Source organism: Humulus lupulus, chromosome 2 (genome assembly GCF_963169125.1).
Source record: "Humulus lupulus chromosome 2, drHumLupu1.1, whole genome shotgun sequence".
Classification (NCBI taxonomy): Eukaryota; Viridiplantae; Streptophyta; class Magnoliopsida; order Rosales; family Cannabaceae; genus Humulus; species Humulus lupulus.
In genome coordinates this window covers 121,174,559-121,179,790 of record NC_084794.1, presented here as the reverse complement: position 1 = coordinate 121,179,790, position 5,232 = coordinate 121,174,559, and the positions used below count along the sequence as shown (strand labels likewise).

Below are 5,232 nucleotides of genomic sequence, written 5' to 3'. Positions count from 1 at the left end.
AGCCATTAAGGCTGTAGAAAGAAGAGGAAAACAGAGTGTTGTTTTCCTTCTCTCCCGATGGTCTTTTTCCTCCATTTTCTCTTTGGATTTTCAAGCTTTGTTTGAGGAATCAAGCCAAGGAACAAAGCTGGGATAAGCTAGGATTATGCTCCACCATTGAAGAGGGTGTGTTGCTGAGATTGAGGTGAGTTTTTAGCCATTAGAACTTTTGGTTTTGCTCTGTTTTCTTAATTAAGTTCCAGCTGGTTTTTGGGTTGGAAAGTGGGGAGTTGATTGGAGTTTTGGCTAGGGTTCTTGGGGTTGTGGTGCCTAGGACATGTGGAGGTGGTATTTGGGTTCATTTGGGACTGAATTTGATGTTTGGAAGCTTTTGATTTGGGTTGGAAATGGTAGAATCGAAGGAGGAGATTTCTGGGCTGAAGGTAGCACTACAGCGCCCAGTGTAGGGCGCTACATCGCTACCTGCAGAGGAGGCTAGGGCGGTTTGGTTTTGAGTATAGCGCTGGGGTGCTAGGAGGGTGGCGCTGTAGCGCTACCCTATTTCTTCAGATTCCTGTTTTGGGTGTTTTTAAGGGTTTTTGGCTCGGGGTTTCAATCCTTAAGGCCCGGGATCGAATCTACTCACCGTGTGGGCATGTTTCGAGGCCCCGAGAGTGGGGTTTAGGTCAAGACCCTATCTTTGATTATTTTCATTAATCAGAGATTGTATTTGGTTATGACTAGGTGACCGCTAAAGGATTAAGGATCGATCGTTCTCAAGGGTCGTTCTTGTTCTAATTCTCGCTCGAACCGGAGGTAAGAAAACTGCACCCTGTGTATATGTGACATGCATGGTTATTCTTGATGCATGTTGGATGTTTAAATGTAATGCACGAGAAACATGTGATTAGGACATGCTTTGTATACTGAGTATGATATTGTTCAGAGCGTGAGCCTCTGTGTTTATGCATGATCCTAATTGTGCTAGTATTTGCTAAGTAAGCATGTTGAATTCCCTGTATTCGGATATTGGATATGTGATATATGTTTGGTGGCATTGCTTACTTGTTTATGGCACTAACTAGTCAGGGATACTGACCTAAGAGTCAGAAACGGCATAAGCGTCCTGAACGCAGGGCCGAATGAAGATTAGATCTAATCGATATCAATGTTGAATGACTATAAGGCATTAACGCTGGACCGACCCTAAGGTCGATGAATCTTATAAGTGCTTGGCTAGTCTAAGACTAGTTACTCAGAGCCAGGGCCTAAGGCCAAGGTGACTGCTTGTCACATGGCTAGGGAACGATGTTCCAAGGTTATGACTCTATGGTCATGAGGAAGGTTATGTTGGTGACTAGTCACCATGCACCTATCATGTTTGAACTAATAAAATTTCACTTGTCTGTTAAGCCCCGGTGACCCTATCGTCACAAGGCTAAAGGGAGCTAGACCCAACTCAGTGACTTTTGCTACTTAGACCCAACTCAGTGACTTTTGCGACTGTCACCTATTTGTTTGGACTGAAAGTCCTGGATGATTATTATGATCATTGGCTGATGTGTTATACTCAACATTACGTGGATTTGTTTGCCTGCTGGAATAGGGCTATATCTGCTAGGCATGTGCCTTATGATCTGATGACATGTTATTACTGTTCATGAGCATATTAAGTTTTCTTGCTGGGCTTCGGGTCGCGGGTTCTATGTGGTGCAGGTAAAAGCAAAAGAAAGCTGGACCATCCTTGAGCTGGAAAGCTTAGGTGACGATGTGTACATATGCGGCTGCTGGACCGCCACGGCTGAGGGTTGAAAGAGGAACTAGGGTTAAACACTGTTTTGCCGCTTAGATTGACCTGTTGTAAATACTTTCTTGTAGTGGACTCTGAAACTATATTTTTGGGATCCCAATGTATATAGTAAACGTTCTAATGAAACGTTACATCTTAACCAAAAATTTTAATCCCTAAATCGCTAATCATACTTAGTTACACAATTTTGGCCAAATGACTCGATTAGCTAGTTTAGCACTGGTTACAAGGCACACTGTAACGGTCCCTGAAGTTTGGGGCATTACACAATCCAAGCTACCAAGAATCCTTCCGCCTCCATAATCATTTTCCTGCATCACACTAAAAATAAAGGAGTGAGCCTAATGCCCAGCAAGGAAAATCTATTTACACATACATAATAAGACTATAACATATACTATAAAACATATGGCTATCAAAAACATATATCATATAAATTTGTGGGGCTTGCTATCTAAACAAGTGTGCCCATAAATTATTGGGGCTTGCTAGCTAAACAATTCATATGCCCAAGGACTATAAAACATACTATACATATACATATCATAACATAAACATAACATATAAGCACATAAAATCTATCATATTTTCCTTACAAAAAGTTGGGATATTTGGGAACAAGAACAGGATTAGAACACTCCTATAAACCAATAGTAAAAAAGGTGAGAATCTCTAAGAATAAAGATGAATATGAGAACTATACCATCAAGAAGAAACTTACCAAGAAGGACCTTAAGTTTCAAGAACTTAAATACTTAATCAAGAATCATAAACAAGAGTTAGGATTCGAATAAAGAAAATTAAAGAATCATAAAGAACTAGACTTAAGGAATAAAAATACCTTGAATGATCTTATGGTTTGGTCTAAACCTCAATACCAAAATCACACTATTTCTCACTTCCCAAGTGTTAATTGATGAGTCTAGTTTTCATGATGTTTTGGTGATGTTTTGAGTAGTCTTTTATTTTGTTTTTCCTTGTTTTAGCGCGGGTTTACGCTTTGTTTGGTTGTTTTTGTGAATATCAGGAAGAATTGAGCATGTGGAAGGAAATGCCAAAGAAAGGGAATAAATAATCGAGTTTTTCATCATATTTTGATCAAGAATGGTTCTCAACACAATTTGGAAGTGTTGGTGAAATTTTGGGATGAAAACTTGAAGAATTGAAGAATTCCTTAAGAGCCACGGCTTGATCAAAGTAGGGCCGCGGCTAGGGGGAGAAACAGAAGCATGGTTTTTGAGGACATCTTCGGGCCGCGGCATGGCTAGATAGAGCCGCGGCATGGATGGGCATTTTGCCCAGAAGACAATGATGCGGGCCGCGGCATGGTTTCAGAGAGCCGCGGCATTGAAAGGATAGTCTGCCCAGAAATTTTTACACGGGCCGCGGCATAGTGTATGTAGAGCCGCGGCCCGCCTCTCTAAAATCTAAAAAATCCTAGGTTTTAAAGGACGAAAAAGAAGAGAGAAGGGGGTACGGACGAAGGGAGGAGTTCTGGTGTTGAAGGCTCAAGCTTAGAGTATTTTTACATGTTTTTCTTCTTGATGTTATCTTTAAATTCTGTTGTGATTAGCACTATGACTATGAACTAATTTTCTGTTTAGGATGTTCAATTGAATCACTTGAATTTCTATTATGACCTAATGCAATTTTAATTTCCTCTTCTTCAATCTTCTTCAATTCCTTATAACCTGTTCTTATAGATTGATTATTGATTGGCCATCTTTAGTCATATATATATATATGTTTTTAAGTCAAAATCTGAGAAGTGAGATTTAATTATGCTGTGGTTATATTGGACATAATTCTAATTTAGAACGAAAGTATCTGAATTAATTGTGTAACTGTTATTAAGTTGTGGAATTTAATGCTACCTTTGTGGTTCAATTTACCATAGAAATGTAGGAAATTGTCACCTAGGTTGAGTTTATAATTCATAGAATGATTATAGGCTGCTGTCTCAACTTGTTAATTGAATTAGGTAAAAATAAGAAGAATTCATACTTTGCATTAGGGAATAATAGGAAGGATAGTTGATGAGATTGAATATCCTAATTGTTTCTCAGTGATTGAATTAAGAGTTTTTACTATTAGTTATTATGCTATTTAATTGTCGATTATTATTTATGCACTTTATCGGTTCTTTTGCTGTATTTTACAAAAATCAAGAAGTTTTAATTCATCAAATAGAACAAGAGATTAATTGACTGGTAATTGATAATTCAGTCCTTGAGGACGATACTTGGTTTTACCATTTTATTACAAGTTCGCGACTGTGTGCACTTGCATAGCAAAAATTATCGCAACAAGTTTTTGGCGCCGTTGCCGGGGACTGAAAATTATCAATATCAGTCTAATTAATTTTTATTCTAATTTGATTTTAATTTCTCTCGTTTCTAATCTGTTTAGTTGCTTAATTTGTCTATCTCAGGTGAATTTTGGTATATGCGTGGCAGAAAAGGAAAAGCCACACTTGTTCCTCTGAATCCCGAGATCGAAAAGTCTTGCAATCAAATCAGAAAGACTAAGAGAGAGACCCAGAATTCTGTGAAGATGGCACAGAATGATGGGGATGGCAGGAATGGTTTAAATCCAGGAGTTGTCCAAGGGGTTCAGGCTCAGACCAACGCTGAGAGGAGTCTGAGAGATTATGTGCTACCCACTCTGACGGGAGTACAAAATAGTATACGCCCACCAGCTGTAGAGGCCAACAACTTCGAAATCAAGCCTGCTATTTTACAAATGGTGCAGTCCTCTGTGCAATTCAATGGGTTGCCCTCTGAAGATCCTCACACCCATTTGTCCAACTTCCTAGAATTGTGTGGAACCTTCAAATATAATGGGGTGAGTGATGACGCAATCAAGCTTAGGCTCTTCCCATTTTCTCTAAGGGACAGAGCTAAAAGTTGGCTGAATTCTGTGCAGCCAAACTCCATTGTCACTTGGCAAGATCTGGCTCAGAAATTTTTATCCAAATTTTTCCCTCCGTCAAAGGCTGCTAAATTGAGGGGAGAGATAAATAACTTTTGCCAGAATGACGGAGAGTCACTGTATGAAGCTTGGGAACGGTTTAAGGAACTCCTGAGAAGATGTCCTCATCATGGCATAGAACAGTGGATGCTAGTACAGAATTTCTACAATGGTTTATGTCCGACAACCAGAACCATTATTGATGCTGCAGCGGGTGGCACTTTTATGAGCAAGAGCGCAACTGGCGCTTATGAGCTGCTGGAGGACATGGCTACAAACAACCATCAGTGGTCTGAGGAAAGATCATCAGGAGTCAGAAAGGTAGCTGGGGTGCATGAGCTAGATGCAATCACTGCCTTAACAGCGCAAGTAGCCTCTTTGACCAAGCAGTTGCAACAGAGTAGTGTGTCTGCTAATGCGGTTCAGATGGCAGTGAGATGTGAAATGTGTGGTGGTGCTCATTCTGTCGATCA

At 39.9% G+C, this 5,232-nt stretch overlaps 1 non-coding gene across 1 annotated transcript; it reads right to left on the bottom strand.

The window, feature by feature from the left end:
• Positions 1-4,789: 4,789 nt before the first annotated feature.
• LOC133820692 (small nucleolar RNA R71) lies at positions 4,790-4,896 on the bottom strand. Its single transcript, XR_009887094.1, has one exon. It is a non-coding gene; the product is annotated as a small nucleolar RNA R71 (small nucleolar RNA).
• Positions 4,897-5,232: the final 336 nt, after the last annotated feature.